This window comes from Humulus lupulus, chromosome 8 (assembly GCF_963169125.1).
Source record: "Humulus lupulus chromosome 8, drHumLupu1.1, whole genome shotgun sequence".
Taxonomy (NCBI): Eukaryota; Viridiplantae; Streptophyta; class Magnoliopsida; order Rosales; family Cannabaceae; genus Humulus; species Humulus lupulus.
Genome location: NC_084800.1, coordinates 30,062,074 through 30,082,417, shown reverse-complemented (window position 1 = coordinate 30,082,417; position 20,344 = coordinate 30,062,074).

The following is a 20,344-nucleotide window of genomic DNA, read 5'->3' as shown; positions in this document are numbered from 1 at the left end:
AAACTCTATAAATAGGAGCCTATAGCTCACTTGTAAGACACAACTTTTCTATCTACTAGAGCACTTGGCTATAAACACCTTGAGGCTTGATAATTCCAGAAATCTTTTCCAATATCTGAGAGAGATCCCTTAGTGCTTGAGTTAGGGGGAAATAAGCTTCTGGACAAAGGTTTTAAACCTTGTTCAAGTTGGTGATCCCCAATCCTCTTCACTTAGGTTGTGTAAGTGAGAGTTTGATTGTGTTTCTGTTCTTCTTTTTATTCTATTGCTTTTCTTCTTATTCTCTTGTTCTATTTACTTGTATATTTTGTTTAAGAGTTGTAATATTTTCATTTGGTCTAAACACTTTATTTTACTTGTAATCTTTTGCTTAGAGTTGTATTCTCACTATTCTCTTCTTCATCATCATCTTCTTCATTTCTTTCGTTTATTTGTATTTTCAGTTATAGAGTTGTAACCTTATTTAATCAATCTATATTTACTTGTAATATTATTACATAGAGTTGTAATATTATAATCATTTCCATTGAGGCAAAACAATATTTTCCTAACAATAACAGGTAAATAACAACTTCCAGACTAACTCTTATCCTCCGGGACATCGAATTCCACTTAACAAGGAAGTAGGATCGATCCCGAGCCCAAACGGTTAAGTTTCCAATCTAAAAATCCCATTATGGTCAATTTTCCCCTTAAGAGCCACGGCCCCTCCTAGCCGAGCTATGGCCCACCTCTAAATCCAGAGGCGGCCTCCCTGGAAACCAACGCGCGTCGCGGCCCGCCCCTGCATCCGCACCCTGCGGGCCTAATTTCCCCTTCGCAGGCCGCAGCTCACCATAAAAGAGTTGCGACTCATCACCACGAACCCAGAATTTTCTGGGTTTTTCTGCAACCGGACCTAGCCAAAACTCACTAAATTCCACCCCATCCTTCCAATTAAATCCCCAACAACAATATACCTCCTACCAGCAATCAAACTCAACTAAATACTAAACTAAACTCATCACAATCTCAAAACCCAATTTCCCAGTTAACAAACATGCATAAACTCTATAATTCTAGATACACCAACTGAATTAACTTAATAACCCTCAATTCAAGATCCTTACCTCAGCTATATGACTCCAGTAGCAAACCTCCTAGCAATCCCCCTGGTTTTAAGCCTTCCTTCCAAGCAAGACCCTTCAAGATAATCAAATTCACCAAAAACCCAAGGGAAGAAGTGTAGTACGAGAAAGAGAAAGGAAGAGCTGCTGTGTTTCCTTTTTTTCCTGAAATTCCTTAAACTTTTAATGTATATCCTTACCAGCTAAATTCCAAACCTAAGTGGAAAAGACCAAGTCACCCCTTACTCTTAGCTTATACCTCAAATATCCATAAGGGCAATTTTGTCCTTTCCTTTAAATCCCGCTAACCACGATTTACATCCTATAATTCCCGCTACTTCCATTATTCTCACACAATTACCAATAATTTCTCATTACCCACTAATTCCTGGTAATGTACTAAATTACTAGAACACACCCCAAACCGGGTATTTAGACCCCGTTGTGACTTTTTCGCTAACTTGCTCATCGGGACCGCCTCTTGTCGAGTAACCCAAATATATCCACATAATAATGTGGTCTCAATCACACAAACACATATTCACGTTTATACCCCTAACATGTCAAATTACCAACATACCTTTCTTATAAGAAACGGCCCCACACACACATATTTAATATCTTTAAAATACAAGCATGATTATATTATAATATAATTCAATTATTGCCTCCTGACCCCCTAATCCAGGCACTAAGCCATATTAGGAAAATCGGGATGTTACAATTTGACTTAGTCTAAATATATTGAAGAGCTACTCCACAGACACAACGTGAAGAACTTAAAGCCGAGTCCCACACCTATAGTTGCTGGCCGATCAATGTCCTTGACTGATGGAGAACAACTGGCTGATCTGAAGGCTTACAAAAGTGTTATTGGTGCCTTGCAATATCTTTGCCATATGTGTCCTGATATCGCCTATGCAGTAAATAAATTGAGCCAATTCCTTAAAGCACCTACTAAAGTCCATTGGAGTGGAGCAAAGAGAGTTTTGAGATATCTCAAAGGCACCATCAATCATGGTTTGCATCTTGGTTGCAATGACAGATTGTCCATCATAGGATACTCGGATGCAGATTGGGCTTGTTGCCCGGATGACAGGAAATCAGTAGCTGGGTATTGTGTCTATCTTGGGGAAACACTTGTGTCATGGTCATCAAAGAAGCAAGTTGTAGTGTCACGATCCGGCACTGAATCGGAATATAGAGCCTTAGCACATGTTGCAGCTGAGATTACATGGATTGAATCACTACTGAGTGAGTTAAAGTTTCCTCTCCCTGCAAAGTCTTTCACTTGGTGTGATAATGTGAGTGCAAGTGCTCTTGCTGCAAATTCAGTTTACCATGCAAGAACAAAACAAATCGAGATTGACACACATTATGTGTGAGACAAAGTTTTAAGGAATGAACTTGAGGTGAGGTATGTACCATCTTCAGATTAAGTAGCAGATTGCCTCACGAAGGGACTATCACCAGTGTTGCGATATTTTTGCTATGCAAGTGCACACAGTCGCAAACTTGTAATAAAATGGTAAAACCAAGTATCGTCCTCAAGGACTGATTTATCAATTACCAGTCAATTAATTTCTCGTTCTATTTGATGAATTAAAATTCTTGATTTTTGTAAATACACCAAAAGAAACTATAAATTGCAGAAACAATAATTCAAAATTGAATAACAACTAATAGAAAAACTTTTTAATTTAATCACTGAGAAACAATTAGGATATTTAATCTCATCAACTATCCTCCCTATTACTCCCTAATGCAAAGTGTGAATTCTTCTTCTTTTGACCTAATTCAATTAACAAGTTGATATAGCAGCCTATAATCATACTATGAATTATAAACTCAACCTAGGTGACAATTTCCTATATTTCTATGGTAAATTGAACCACACAGATAGCATTAATCTCACAACTTAATAACAGTTACACAATTAATTCAGATACTTTCGTTCTAAATTAGAATTATGTCCAATATAACCACAGCATAATTAAATCTCACTTCTCAGATTTTGACTTAAAAACATAAGTAAATGACTAAAGATGGCCAATCAATAATCAATCTATAAGAACAGGTTATATGGAATTGAAGAAGATTGAAGAAGAATAATATAAAAATTGCATTAGTTCATAATAGGGATTCAAATGATTCAATTAAACATCCTAAACAGAAAATTAGTTCCTAGCCATAGTGCTAATCACAACAGAAATTAAAGATAACATCAAGAAGAAGAAAAACATGTAAAAATACTCTAAGCTTGAGCCTTCCAAATCAGTCTTCTATCCTTTCGTCCGTACCCCCCTTTCTCTCTTCTTTTTCCCATCTTAAAAACCTAAGATTTCGAATTTTAAAGAGGCGGGCCGCGGCTCTACATACACTATGCCGCAGCCCGTGTCCAAATTCCTGGGCAAAAAGCCCTTTCCATGCCGCGGCTCTCTGAAGCCATGCCGCGGCCCGCACTGACGATTTCTGGGCAAAATGCCCATCTATGCCGCGACTCTCTGTAGCCATGCTGCGGCCCAAGGACTTCCTAGAAAAACAATGCTTCTGTTTCCCCCCTAGTCGCGGCTCCACTTTGCTCATGCCGTGGCTCTTAAGGGATTTCTCAATTCTTCAAGTTTTCATCCCAAAATTTCACCAACACTTCCAAATTGTGTTGAGAACCCTTCTTTATCAAAATATGATGAAAAACTTGATTATTTCTTCCCTTTCTTTGGCATTTTCTTCCACATGCTCAATTCTTCCTGATATTCACAAAGACAAACAAACAAAGCATAAACCCGCACTAAATGAAAGAAAAACGAAATAAAAGACTACTAAAAACATCACCAAAACATAACAAAAACTAGACTCAACAACCAGCTAGATTTCAGATGATGATTGGCAAACTTGGAGTGAAAGACTCACCCCGTCGTTTGAGGGGTAGTAGAAAGGAATAAGGTCAACGCTGTGTCAGCAATGAGTGCCAAATCAGAGCAGAGACACCTCTGCCATAACCGAATTCTGTTGTGGTCCTCACTAAAATATTTGATCATGATTGTAATAGAAAGTTTTGTTATCATTGTTATGGACCACTAACATGTGTAATGAGCACATTGCACACTATTGTATTATATTTTTGTATAAATGGAACAGTCACTCTCAGACTCTAAATGAGCTGAGATCATTCATTTTTCATTCTCCCTATTTTTACAAATCTTATCTCAATGCATGTCCAATCGAGTCTCATGCATTGAAACATAATGAACGTACAATAGTGGTTGCAGTCAATATCTTTCTGTAATACAATGAGGCAACAACTGGAAGTGCATTCCGAACAATCCTCCAAGCCCACTATTTTGATCGACTCCATCAACCGTCATCCAATTCAACTCCATCTAAGGCCGCCCACTATTTTGTTTTTTTAGAAATAATAAAGTTATGATTAATTTCACAATAGGATCAAAATTCAATTTGTTGTAAGATTTTTTAATTGACTTTTTATCCTATATAAGAAAAAATTATATAAAAAAATAAGGGTTTATATTTTTTTTAGACCTTGAGTTTTGTCTCATTATCTTTTTGGACCCTGTGTCTTGACAAATTACCTTTTGGACCCTATATTTTGTAAAATAATTCAAATAGAACCATAAACCCGATTTTAGTTAAAGTTTTCTCAACTAAAATCACAAATAATTCACCAAACTAATTGTTGAAGCGGTTCTTCGGCAACAGATAATTATATGAATAAGGAGAAGGATTAGTGCTAAATGATGAACTGTAATAGATGAATGATCTCAAAGGAAGATTATAACTCGAATACTTTTTTTAGGTGGTTCGAAGGTTAAAATCCTTCTAGTCCACCAGTCAATATTATTGATATATCCCTGATATTCCGTACAGGGAATTTCTTTACAAATTAGAAGCCAACCCTTTGCAACTCCCAGGGTCTCCATATTTATAGGGAGAGGACACCTGGGTGTTGGCAAATGAGGTCATCTCGTGACCTTCTTACCCATCATGTCACTTCTGTGACGTTCATGATTAATTCCTAAAACCTGACACTGAAGTGTGGTCTAATCAATAGGTAAGGGGGATAATGGGCCGCATGGCCCAAACCAGTCGTGGGGTGCCTGAACACGCACATTTATGTTGCATGTCCGAGAATTCAGGAATGGGATAGACACATGATGTCTGATATATGCACATTTACATTGCGTGGTTGACTTTATAAAGGGTCGGAGGTGTCAGCTCCAGCTCGTACCCCGAGCTTGATGTAGTCTCAGCTCGTGGTGTCCACAATGCTGATCCGATGCCTTAGCAATCTCACTAAACCTTTGGCTATCTCGAGCTAAAGAGGTAGAGACTTGTAACAGCAGCTCCGGGTAGGTGGCTTCCACGTGGCTGATAGAATTATGCCATTTTCCAACTCGCTAATAACCCGTGGATATTTAGGGCGTACATTTGCCCCCCAAGCCCCTGCTCGTGGCATATGACGTTACCTGTGGCCACAGTGGGGGATTTTAGGCTTCCTTGTGGACTCTTCGTATCCCGCCCATTACGCTGGTATCGGATACGTGGAGCATCGTGGTTGGTTACGGTCCGTCTTCCAAGAACCGCATTAAATGGCCTAGCCTATCTTCGGCCGTCGTTTCGTCTTTCGAGTTGTGATCCTCGTATCCCACATCAAGACAATCGAATGACCCTCATCCTTTGGCATTTTACGTATATATAAGGCTGGCCACCTTTCGCATGAGCCACCCTTTTATTTGAAATTTTTTTCCTCTTCTTTCTTCTCAGTCTCAAAACCTTTTCTTTCTTCCGGTCACTATTCCCGACGTTCCTGAGTTTCAGACACGAGGGTTCTTTCGTGACTCCGGTATCAGCGATTCCAACGGGACTTCAACCCAGATGCTCCTTTTAGTCTTTACGCAGCAAAAAAATTATGTAAGTCCTTTGTTTGTTGCATGCTTTATTCCCTTTTCCTTGCTTAGGTAAACTTTCTTCTTAGTCGCATGCAGTAGGTTGTTTGTCTTTTGTTTTTCTTTGCTGGTATTTTGTGCGTAGGTTTTTATACTAGGGGTATCGACCGTAGGAAAGAGAATGCTTAGGAGCATGACTCATAGGATACAACTCTGGGGTGATTTTCTGGGTAAAAGTTTTTTATGCCTGTTTGGAACTACAAGTTTCTAGGGTGCGAAAATCGGGTAGCTTAGGGGACAAGCTTCACAGGTGGTTTTGCCTTTCGAAACTTTCCTTTCAAGGCAAAATTTATCCTGACCCTCCTGACACACGGATCCCGAGCAATCGGGGACCCGTTGGGAGCACAAGCGCGTGTTCATAGAACCGCGTGGTCTCACTCGCCGCGGGCTGAGATTACCTCAGCCCGTGTAAAGGAAACCCTTCTTCGCGCTAGATTCTTTCTTATGCTTAGGTCGCCTTTTATAAACTTTCTTCTTTGTTCGTTAGGCGACCAAATGGGACCCAAGAAGAGCACATCCAAGAAGAGTGCTGGCAACTCTTTTTCCCAGCAAGCCAGCAAAGGGAAAGAGGTGGCAACAGACTCCCCGATTCCCCACTTTGGTCCCACCGTGGAGAAGGAGGTTGAGGTGGGGCCCGACGCCTTTTTCGAGGCCGAGAGGATTGCCTCGAAGGTCACCACCCAGGGGAAAGTTAACAAGATAATGCTTTCCCACAATATAGAGATAGGGAAGGGTGCCCTGGATGCCTGACCTCCCTTTGAGGGGGAGCGGAGCTGCGCGCCGCTCGACGAGGAGTTTGCAGCCTGGAGCGACGAACATCTCAAGGCTGGGGCCTTTCTTCCCCTGGACCAGTATTTCGCGAACTTCTTAAATTACGGGAAGCTGGCCCCCTTCCAGCTCCCTCCTAACTCCTACCGTCTGTTAGCGGGGTTGAAGTATTTGTTCCTGAAGCAGGAATGGGAGGTCCCCACGCCGACGGACATCCTTTACTTCTTTTCCCTCAAAGCCAGCCCGGAGCAATGGGGGTGAGGTGACGGGTTCTACTACCTGACCCGTTTTCCCAATTCTGCTGCGATCATCGAGCTGCCTAGCCACCCCAATGACTTCAAGGATCAATTCTTCATGTCAAAGGGGTTTCGCAACTGCGAATACCATTACTTCAATCGTCCTCGTAAGTTCCTTCTAACTTTAGCTCGCAAGCTGGCCGCTGATTAGTCTCTTTTCATTCGTTGCTGACTTGAAAACTATCGTGCATCTATTTTCGCGAGGACGGCTAAGTCGGTGATCCTTGGGGGTCAGTACGAAACCCTGGCGGGGCTTCCCCCAAGTGAAAAAGACTACCGCTAGCTCGTGTCTGATGAGACGATGCTGGCGTGTAAGTTAATTTCCCCGGGCCAGACTCTGGCCTTGAGGAGGCCACGGACCATCCCCGCTGCTCGCGAGATGGCACCCATCCCCAAGGAGGAGGCCGTGGATGAGGACGAGGACGAGGAGGACGAGGTGCCCCTTGTGCGCCGGAAGTGGGCTCTGGAGGTCGCCCAGGAGGTCAATGCAGAGAGGACCCAGTCCGAGGCAGTAGCCGACCCCTCCGGCTAAGGTAACCCTTACTTATTTAGGGACTTAGACAGGGCCGCCGCAGACCTACGGCTTGCTAGGTTTAACCCCACCCAACTCGTTCACCGCCACCAAAATGACCTAGATCGCAACATCACTCTACTCCAGTGTGTTGACCAGCTCATGTTGCGTTATGAAATGGGCCACCCTAGGGGTACTTTAGTAGTAGATAATACCTTGGCCTTTAGGTCGGCCTTTTTTGAGGAGTACGGGATCAATCTTAGGTCGTGGCCCTCCCTTATGGAGGGTATAGTAGCTCCGGGTCTTAGGCAGTATGTAGAGTAGTCTAGTCCTGAGGCGGATCCGGATCCAGAGCCTCTTCTCACCCGCGAAGTCATTATCTTAGACTCCCCCGTAGAAGCCCCGGGGCCGGAGGTCGTGACAATAGATTCCTCCTCTAGCTCGAAGGGTAGGACCTTTTTCAATACATACTTTAGCTTTTTTGTTATCAAAGTATTTTTATATGCATATTAATGCTTTGCCGTCTTTGTTTCAGACGAGGAGATGTCGCAGCCCGGGGACAATGTTCTGCGGTCTATTTTCCAGGGGGGAAACCCCTGCTCCGGGTCCTCCGGGCCCTTGGTGAAGAGGCTCTGGGTGACCAAGAAAACTTCTCCCCCCGGGATCAGCTCCAAGTCTCCTGCCAAGGGGAAAAACCAGGGTCCTGCTGCCATAGGGAAGGTGCCTCCACCCCCTCCTGCAGTGGAGAAGATGGCTCCACCTCCTCCGCGACCTCCTGTCCCTAATCGGGAACAGGAGGTACCAACCGGAACCTTGTCAGCCCCGACTCCTGACGTGCGCGTCCCGGTCAATCCTCAGGCCTTGGAGAAAGTCCCTGAGGTCTTTAGGGGAGCGGTTTACGAAACCGCGACCTACATGGTGGACCATTTTTACAACGCCACCTCAAGGGACTTGCGGGAGATCGAGACGAGGAGCCCCGAGCATGTGATGGAGTCTTCACTGGGGATGACCCTCACGGTAAGCTTGCTTTACCACTGGTTCTTTATGCTGTTTTTTTTTCCTAAGGCACTTGCCTTATTATCGTTTTGTCTTGCAGGCGGCTTTGGCTCTCCACCGGAGCATATCTTGGTCTAGGGCTAGGATCGACGAGATCAGGGGCGAGCACCAAGCTGCTCAGGTCGCCCTTACGTCCGCTCAACAATAGGAGCAGGATGCCAAGGCAGCCCTGGCGACTGTCTGAGAAAACGAGAGGGTCACGCAGGCCGCTTCAGCTGCTGCGCAGACCGAGCTGGAGGCATCTCGGACCAAGCTGCTGGAGGCTGAGGCTACCAAGGTCACCCTGGACGCCGCGAAGGTCTAGCTCGAGGAGGCCAAGGCTGCTCTGGTGGCGGAGAGGGCAGCTTCCAGCTCCTCCATGGAGGCCATGCTGTACCACTGTTGGGCCTTCAACCAAGATGGTGACTTTTCCTTCTTGGGGCCAGACATGTGGGGGTCCTTTTTGGAGAAGTTTAAAGCTCGCCTTCAACAAGAGGCGCCCTCTGAGACCGGGGAGACTTCCACTACCACCGAGCAGGATGGCGAGGGGGTGACCTCATCAGAGCGGCCTGGCGGGGCTTAGGATTTTTCTCCTTTTCTTTTGTTATTTACTTTTTTTTTCATTTGTAACTTTTCATTACGAGGTTTTTATCCTCGAAACAATTGGTATCCCCAAATTTATTTCAATCTATTTACATATTTTTTCCTCGACCTTACTGTTACTTCTCTTTACTGCATTTGGTGAGAACTTAGTTTCTGTTGGTGTTGTGATTGACATCTTATGCTTTTTAGGAAAAAACATCTGTTAATCAATTTGAACCAACTTCTAAGATTTAGGACCTGGTTGTATCCAGGATATTAATTTGAAAACTTAGTTCGCGTTAGGGGTGAGCATTGGGCGGGTTGGTCGGGTTACAAGGCATTTTTACCCGTCCAATGTCATAATCGGGTTAGCAAAAATGACCCGTAACTTGCCTAATTAAGAATTTTTTTTTTTAAACCGTCCAATAATTTGGGCGGGTTGGTCGGGTTAACCCGCCCAAACCGAAATGGGATTTTTTGGGGCGGGTTGGGCGAGGGTCGGGTTGGTCGGGTTGGGCGGGTTGGTCGGGTCAACCCGCCCAAACAAATTTTATTTTTTATTTTTTATTTTTTGTAATTTTTTTCTTTTAAATACTAATACTAATAGTGTGAAGTTTATCTTTTTTAACTTAAAACAATATTTTAAATTTATAGTAAAAAAATAAAACAAAACTTAATTAATTTATATATATAATGCTTAATTGGGCGGGTTGGGTTATATTTTCAACCCGCCCAATGAAACAATTGGGCGGTTTAAATTTTGGTCGGTTTATTCGGGTTGCGTTTTTTGGCGGTTTTTTCGGGTTGGTTTGGGCGGGTTGTAAAAATTTCTGCACAGCCCTAGTTCGCGTCAATTCCTTATCGATATCTCGTGCTTTTTAAGAAAAACATCGATCAATCAATTTGAACTAACTTCTAAGTTTTAGGACCTGGTTGTATCCAGGATATTAATTTGAAAACTTAGTTCGCGTTAATCCTTTATCGATATCTCGTGCTTTTTAAGAAAAACATCGATCAATCAATTTGAACTAACTTCTAAGTTTTTGGACCTGGTTGTATCCAGGATATTAATTTGAAAACTTAGTTCGTGTCAATCCTTTATGGATATCTCGTGCTTTTTAAGAAAAACATCGATCAATCAATTTGAACTAACTTCTAAGTTTTTGGACCTGGTTATATCCAGAATATTAATTTGAAAACTTAGTTCGCGTTAATCCTTTATCGATATCTCGTGCTTTTTAAGAAAAACATCGATCAATCAATTTGAACTAACTTCTAAGTTTTTGGACCTGGTTATATCCAGGATATATGCCCCCCAAGTAATCAGGAAATGGTCTTTCATGGTTACTTGAGTTTACACCCAAAAACATATACAATAATGTAAAAGATTAGCTGTTATTACTTAATAAACAAAAGATGGCCTTTCCAATTAAGCCTTACAAATATATTATTGATAATATTTCTTCAAGTGGATAGCGTTCCAAGTCCGTGGGACTGCTTCTCCATTAAGCCGAGCTAGCTTGTAGGTTCCTTCTTTCACGACCTCGGTTATTTGGTAGGGCCCTTCCCAGTTTGGTCCCAACACTCCATGTAATGCCCGGCCGGGAGGGCCATAATTGATTTATTATGATATTTAATGATTATATGCATGTCTATGTGAATTATATTATTATATGATGGTGAATGCATGCATATGGGCTCATATTTTAAATGCAAGGGCATTTTGGTAATTTGGCCACTGTGGGCGTAATTGTATATTTTGGGTGCATGGTTGAGATTAATTATAATTTTACCACATTGTATGTGGATTGGTTCGAGCTTTTCGACATGAGACGATCATGAGATGTAAGTGTTCGGTCTAGTCATAACGGGCTTAAGTTCGGGGCTCAGGGTGAGTCTCGGGGTGATATTAATGATTAGAGCATTGCCGGGAATTAAAGGGTAATGGGATGTGATTTATTGGTATTTGAGAATATGGAGATTAGTGGGAATTGGGAAGCGTTAATTATGATTAACGGGATAGGTGGAAAGTACCAATTTTACCCTTGAAATGGTTTAGAGGCTTTTGTTGGCTTAAGGGTATTTTGATCATTTTGAGTTTTGGATATATATAACATAGGAAGGCTGTGGAAAACAGAACCAAAATAGAGCCTATCTTTATCTTCCTCCCTTCCTTCCCGTACAAGTCTTCCTTCACCCTTTTCTTTGAGTTTTGAGAGCCTATCTTGAGGAAGCAAGCTAGGGAGTCAAGCTTGGGGAGGTTTAGCTTGAGTACAGCCATTGGGAAGGATTCAAATCGTGTTGGAGGTAAGTTTCTATCATTTATTTCTGGTGCATACCCTGTTTTAGTGTTAGATTTCAGCTTGAGTTTTATGGTGGCTTGTTTGAATTGATGGAAGTTTTAGTTGGGGTTTGTCTTGGGTTTTGCTAAGGGTGTGGTATAGAACAAGTTTATGGATTGAATTAGAGGTTTGAGTGGTGTTTAAACTGGGTTTGATGGATTGGTTCCAAGAGAAATCGTAGGGGAAGAAAAACAGGGGTTTTGGCTAAATTGGGGGTTGCGCCGCGGCATGGCCAGGGAGAGCCGCGGCCCTTGGTGCAAACTGGGTTTGGGCGCCTCTGTCTGAGGGGCAGGCCGCGGCATGGCCAAGGAGGGCCGCGACCCTTAAGGTCATTTTTGCTAGAATGGGGTTTTTAGCTTGGGGATTCAAGCCTTAGGCCTCGGGGTTGAACCTACTACCCGGTTGAGTAGTGTTTGAGGTCCCGGAGGTTAGGTTTTGGTTTGGGGACATTTTATTATTCATTTTATTAATGGTATCCCATATGTTTGGTTATGACTAGGTGACCGCTAAAGGACTAAAAGCTGATCGTTCTCAAAGGTCGTTTCTTTTATTAATTCTCGCTCGAACCCAAGGTAAGAGAACTGCACCCCATGTGTGACATGCATGGTTATGATTGATGCATGTTGAATGTTTAAATGTAAACATTGATAGCATAATGAATGCTTAGCAATCTTGCCCATTTGCATATGATTGTTGTTGAGGCATGCTGGATGATTAAGTGTGATGCATGTAATGCACGAGAAACATGTGATTAGGGCATGTCATGAATGATGAATATGAGATTGGACAGAGCTTGAGTCTCTAAGTTTGTGCATGATCATGATTATGCTAGAAACTGCTTAGTAAGCATGCTGAATGCCCTACTCTTGGATAACTGGCATATGATACATATTGATAGCATTGCTTACTTGTGTATGGTATTGACTAATTAGTCAGATCGACAAAAGTGTTAGTATCAGCTGTGAAGCTATGACTTATTTGTCAGGTTCGGCAGTGATACTGGACACAGGTCAGGTAGCGCTGACTTAATTGTCAGAACGGCCTTAGCGTGAATCACTCAAGCCAACAGAGATTAGATCTAATCGACTATTAGCATTGAATGACTCAAGGAGCATTAATGCTTGACCGACCCTGAGGGTCGATGAATGAAAAGAGCTTGGAGGCTAGTGGCTTACTTAACAGCCACTCTTCCGCTACAAAACAGAGCCTGGAGGCTAGTGGCTTACCTAACAGCCACTCTCCCGCTACAAAACAGAGCCTCGAGGCTAGTGGCTTACCTAACAGCCACTCTCCCGCTAGAAAAGAGAGCTTGGAGGCTAGTGGCTTATTTAACAGCCACTCTCCCGCTAGAATCATGTGATGTGCACCCATTGGTTTGAAAGCTTTATGTTCAGTGTGATTATAATGATAATTATTTGATAATGTTTATGAAAAGTGTTATGTTTTCTTGCTGGGCTTCGGCTCACGGGTGCTATGTGGTGCAGGTAAATGCAAGAGGAAGCAAGACCATCCTTGAGTTGGAGGGCTTAGGTGATGAGGTGTACATATGCAGCTGCTCGACCGCCACGGCCGAGGTTTAAAGTGGAACTAGGGTTGAACCCTGTTTTGCCGCTTAGAACGGCCTGTTGTAAATATTTTATGTAATAAACTCTTAAATTTATATTTCCGGGATCCCAATATATATATATATTAAACGTTCTAGTGAAACGTTACACCCTAACCAAAATGTTTAATCCCTAAACTGCTAATCATACTTAGTTCACGATTTTGCCCAAATGACTTGATTAGCGAGTTTAGCACTGTTTACAAGGCACACCGTAACGGTCCCTGGAGTTTGGGGCGTTACACTCCATCCTTGGGATCTTTACTGGCTAGGAAGACTCTTCTGAGTACCAAGTCGCCAACGCTAAAGATGCATTTCTTGACCTTTGAGTTAAAATAACGAGTGACCTTTTGTTGATAATGCGCGAGCTGCAGCTGTGAATCTTCTCGTTTTTCGTCAATCAGGTCGAGGGACGCGCAGAGCAATTCGTCATTCCAGTCTTGGTCAAATGCCTGGACTCTATGCGAGGCTACCTTTACTTCGACAGGAAGGACTGCCTCACTCTCGAAAGCCAGGGAGAAGGAGTATGACCCGTTGGCATTCGATGTGAGGTCCGGTATGCCCACAGTACCTGGGGGAGCTGTTCTGGCCAGACTCCCTTGGCTTCGCCCAGTCTTTTCTTAAGGCTTGCCTTTAGCGTCTTATCGACGGCCTCGACCTGCCCATTGGCCTGGGGATAGGCCACGGAGGAGAAGCTTTTAGCAATGTCGTGCCTCTCACATAATATGGTCACCTGTGCCTACCTTCCAAGGAAGGCCAATGCTTTAATTGCCATGCATGATAGCGGGTGAGTGGCCAAATCAGGCATCAAAGAAGCTAGTATTTGGAAAATAACGATGCTTAAGGAAACGGCTGAGAAGAGAATGTACAATCTAATATTTGCCAAGCTTGTTTAGCCAACAAAACTTGGTTAAAATAGACAAAAGTGAAATCCCATAACCCCATCTGATTTAGCTTTGAACAAAAAATTTCAACTTTTTCCATGTTATCTTTGAACATGTAACCAAAATTTTGCCATTATAGATTCTATTTTACGAAAAAAGTAATATTTGCCTTTTTGTTTGTTTTTATCTTTAAATTCAAAATCTTACTTAATATGATTTTAATTTAAGGGCATGTAACATTTTAACTTGTCAGAGAGTTTTGAGATCCCACAACTTTCTCTAATCGTATTTTCCCCCATCATTTGTCATTACAAACTGAAAATACATTTTAGTGGTGCCTAGCCATCTTATAGATGGATTATAATGATATAAAAATTAAAATAAATTGTATTTTTGCCCCTCGAACTAAGACAACAGTATGATTGTGCCTCCTGAATGATTCACAATATTAAAAATTTACCCGAATTATGCACGTTACTGAAATATGGATCTTCTCTAAGATTTCGTCATAAGTAGCTAATGAATTAATGATGTGGTATTTTCTCTGTTGATGTGGTACTGCCATGTGTAAAATAATTAGCAATTTTGCCTCCTAAACTTTGACCACTACCAAATTGTGTCATTTTCATTAAAATTAATTTTTTTTTTTTTAAGAAAACCTAATTTTTTTTTCTTAAAAATAATAATTATATCCTTAGAAATTAAAAAAAATTCTTTTAAAAAATTAAGAAAATAAGCAATACTAAAAGTTTCAAATTAATTAAATAATTTTTCAAGTACTCAAAAATTAAAAATCTAATTAATAACATATATATATTTTTTTACTTTTTCTTTTCTTTTACAATATAAAATAAATATATCTTAAAATATAAATTAAAAATAAATCCTAAAACAAAGTTTGTTCCCATTCTTTCTTCTCCTCTTAATTTTTTTTTTATTTAAGCCATTCGTCATTCGTCTTCCTCTTTAATTAAATATTTTTTCTTTGTTTTAATATTTATTTTAAATTTTCATTCTAAAATAGATTTATTTTATACTGTAAAAGAAAATAAAAAGTAAAAATAAAAAAATTTATTTGTTATTAATTAATTATTTAATTTTTTAAGGATTTAATTATTATTTTTTTAAAAAAAATTAATTTTTTAATAAAAATGATATTATTTGGCAACGGTAAAAGTTAGGGGGGAAAAATTGCTAATTATTTTACTCATGGCAGTGCCGCATCAATAGACAAAATGCCACATCATCAATCCATTAGCTACCTATGATGAAATCTAACAGAAGTCGCATATTTCAGTAACGTGCATAGTTCAGGGGTAATTTTTAACTTCGTGAATCATTTGGGGGCATGATCATATAATAGTCATAGTTCGGAGGGCAAAAATACTATTTATTTTAAAAATTATATTGTTATTAATTTCAGATGGTGATGTCATAATTTATTAACATTTTTTTTAGTAAACTATTAAACTAACTACACCTATTAAATAAAATTCTAAATATTAAAAAATTATGTGATTAGTTTTACGTAAATATTGATAAAACTATTGAAAACTAATTCATATATATTATATTAACTAGAAAATAGTGGCTTCAAAAAGAGTCTCACTTTTTTTGTGTTCCTGACCTGTGAATAGTTTTCAGTACGATTTTTTTATAACTATGTATATTGTAATTATTTAGAACATTTTGCAAATTTTCAGAAAATTCTAAATAATTTAGAGTACAGAAAACTAGGTTCAAATATGTTGTTTTCCACGCGCATAAAAAAAATTAGTCACACGTACAACAACCTATTTTGAACCTAGTTTTTGGCACTCTAAATTATTCATAATTTTTTGAAAATTTCCAAAATGTTCTAACTAACTATAATATACACGATCATTCAAAAAATTGCACTGAAAGCTGTTCACGGGTCAATAATACAAAGAACTCCCACCAGTATGCTCTTTTTGAAGCCTCTAGAATAGATTTTTCTTTTTCTAATAAATATTATTAGATCAACCAAAATTAAAAAGATGAAAATAAAACTTTCTCATCATTAACATGTATTTTAGTTTGAGTTAATATTGTTGGATATTTTTGAATGAAAAAAAAAAACCAATTGGTTTTTGTCCCACATCTTTTGTGAATAAAAGTATGCCTTAGGAAAAGTTTATATATAGACCTTAGTGGTCTTAGTTTATTTTTACACCAAAACATATTTACATATATATATATATATTTGTCTTCCATTGAAGATTAAGATATATATATATATATTCAATATTGTTTTTCTCTTTCTACTCTTTAGAGTTCTTAAATATGTTCTCGTGTGATAGAGTTCGGGCATATTTGGTTCGACGCCGAAGTAATTGAGTTACTTGTCGTTCACCGTTGTATCCTGGGAGATAGACGTCGAAACCTCGTAGAGGCGGCGAATCTGTTTTAAGGAAACTGTGTATTACACAGACTTCGTCTTTTAATTTTGTTCTTTATAATTATTGTGTAAATTAATTATAATTGCTATATATATATTATAAATTATTTATATTGTATTATTTATAATTATAATATTATATTGTTATATATATTATAAGTTATTTATATTGTATTATTTATAATTATAATATTGTTATATATATTATAAGTTATTTATATTGTATTATTTATAATTATAATATTATATTGTTATATATATTATAAGTTATTTATATTGTATTATTTATAATTATAATATTTGTGTATCTTTAATTTAGTAGATATAAATATTGTATTTATCATATTGCGTTTATTCAAGTATTATATAAGTTATGTTTTTCTTACAATCTTAAAATAGATTATTGTTTAAATATAATATTTGAATATATCTTAGTGATATTTCTATATCTATATATTGAAATATATTGTTATTGCGAAAAGTTCGTTTGAACTTAAATTTCACTAGAGAAGTTCTGGGAACTGAATATTTTCAAAGAAACTAGACTGCTGAGGCAGGGGCTAGACCCTTCTTCTAGTATTCTTTGGAAATTATCTAGTAGAGATATTTGAGGCTGGATAAATACTCAAAGAAATATTCTACGAGAGGCTAGACCACGAATGGTTGGGTTTTTTATCCTTCCAGGCTAACCAAAGAATTTTCTTTAAGTTTGATCTAATAAATCTATCAGCCATGGTGTTTGAGATAAACCTAGTCAATTCCAACCCAATGGAGTGGTGGATTGATACTGGTGCCACTCGGCATGTATGCTCAGACAAGAGTCTGTTCAAATCTTTTGAACATGTAGATAATGGCGAGAAGATTTTCATGGGAAATTCTGCCACATCTAAAATTGCGGGTCAAGTAAGTGTGATCCTAAAAATGACTTCTAGAAAGGAGCTTACTCTGAACAACGTACTGTACGTACCAGAGATCCGAAAAAACCTAGTGTCTGGTTCACTGTTGAACAAACACGGATTCTGAATTGTATTTGAGTCAGACAAAGTTGTTCTGTCCAAAAGTGGAATGTATGTGGGAAGTGGTTATGTAACTGATGGGTTGTTTAAACTCAGTGTAATGGTTGTTAAACCAATTATCAATAAAGTTAATAACTCTTCTACTTACTTGCTTGAGTCTTCCAATGTTTGGCATGGTAGACTAGGACATGTTAATTATGATACTCTGCGGAGATTAATTAACTTGAATCACATACCAAAATTCCACATTGATTCAAATCATAAGTGTGAAACCTGTTTTGAGGCAAAACTAACAAGGTCTTCCTTCAAAACGATTGAAAGGAATAATGAACCTCTAAATTTAATCCATAGCGATGTATGTGATTTAAAATTTGTTCAAACAAGGGGAGGCAATAAGTATTTTATTACTTTTGTCGATGATAGCACGAAATATTGCTATGTGTATTTGCTGAAAAGCAAAGACGAGGCTATAGAGAAATTTGTTCTCTATAAGACCGAAGTTGAGAATCAACTTAACAAAAAGATTAAAGTGTTGAGAAGTGATCGAGGTGGTGAGTATGAATCACCATTTCGTGAATTCTGTGCAAAAAATGGAATCATCCATGAAACCACTGCACCTTATTCACCTCAGCAAAATGGTGTTGCTGAACGGAAAAATCGTACATTGAAAGAGATGATGAATGCGATGTTGATTAGTTCTGGATTGCCTCAGAACACGTGGGGAGAAGCTATCTTATCAGCTAATTATCTTTTAAATAAGATACCCAAAAAGAAAGAAGATAAGACCCCTTATGAGTTATGGAAAGGAACGAAACCTTCCTTCAAATACTTAAGAGTGTGGGGGTGTCTTGCCAAAGTGGTTGTACCTTTACCAAAAATGGTAAAAATAGGTCAAAAAACTATTGATTGCATTTTCATTGGTTATGCACATAATAGTAGTGCGTATCGGTTTTTGGTGTATGAGTCTAAAATATCTGACATACACAAAAACACGATAATGGAATCCAGAAATGCGTCGTTCTTTGAACACGTATTTCCTCTTAGATCAAAAGAGGATTCAAGTTCGTTGAAGCGAACACATGAGACTATTGCTGAAAATAGTCAGGATCAAAGTCAAGAATGTGAGGATGAACCTAGACGTAGCAAAAGAATTAGAACAGAAAAATCTTTTGGTCAAGATTTTCTGACCTATTTGCTAGAAGGTGAACCTCAAAGCTTTGATGAAGCTGTGAACTCCACCGAAGGCTCTTTATGGAAAGATGCTATTAATAGTGAGATTGAATCCATACTTCAAAATCACACCTGGGAGTTAGTAGATCTTCCTCCAGGATGTAAGCCTTTAGGGGCCAAATGGATTTTCAAAAGGAAAATGAAATCTGATGGTTCAATTGATAAGTATAAGGCACGACTTGTAATTAAAGGTTATAAGCAGCGTGAAGGCCTTGATTACTTTGACACTTATTCTCCTGTGACGAGAATAAATTCCATTAGGATGGTACTTGCTATTGCTGCGTTACGCAATCTTGAAGTACATCAAATAGATGTGAAAACTGCTTTTCTAAATGGGGATTTAAATGAAGAAATTTATATGGAACAACCCGATGTGTTTTCCTCCCCAGGTCAAGAAAGAAAAGTATGTAAATTGGTGAAATCTTTATATGGTTTAAAGCAAGCACCAAAACAATGGCATGAGAAATTTGACCAAACTATGTTGGCAAATGGCTTCAAAATCAATGAATGCGATAAATGTATTTATTTTAAAGAAACAGATAATGACTATGTCATTTTGTGTCTTTACGTAGATGACATGCTCATTGTTGGAAGCAGTGATAAGATGATCAAATCTATTAAGAGTATGTTGAACTCAAAATTTGACATGAAAGATATGGGTCTTGCAGATGTCATTTTGGGGATTCAAATCTCAAGGACATCTGATAAGATCATTCTAAGTTAGTCACATTATGTGGACAAAATTCTTGAGAAATTCAACAAAGAAGATTCTGGGGTATCCAGAACCCCTATAGACTCGAGTCCACATTTGTTCAAGAACAAAGGGGAGAGTGTCTCTCAGGTAGAGTACTCTAAAATTATTGGAAGTCTAATGTACTTAATGAGTTGTACAAGACCTGATATAGCCTACGCAGTTAGTAAACTGAGTAGATACACGAGTAATCCAGGGTTTGACCACTGGAAAGGAATAACAAGAGTACTTAGGTACTTACGATTTACTCGTAGCTATGGGCTGCACTATACTAAATATCCAGCAGTACTTGAAGGGTATTGTGATGCTAATTGGATATCTGATATGAAAGACTCAAAGTCTACGAGTGGATATGTGTTTACACTCGGTGGTGCAACTGTATCATGGAAATCTTCTAAACAAACGGTAATAGCTAGATCCACGATGGAATCTGAGTTTATTGCCTTAGACAAGTGTGGCGAAGAAGCTGAATGGCTTCGTCAATTTTTAGAAGATATTCCAAAATGGCCTAAACCAGTGCCAGCTATTGGCATACATTGCGATAGTCAATCTGCAATTGGTAGGGCACATAATAATATGTATAATGGTAAGTCTAGACATATACGTCGTAGACACAATACCATTAGACAACTACTCTCAACTGGAGTTATCTCTTTGACTATGTCAAGTCAAAGGATAATATTGCGGATCCGCTAACCAAAGGGTTAAATAGAGAGTTGGTTGAAAAATCATCGAGGGGAATGGGTCTAAAGCCCATGAATGAATAAAGTCAATACAGTAGACACCCCACCTAGTTGACTGGAGATCCCAAGATCTAGGTTCAAGGGGACAACTAAA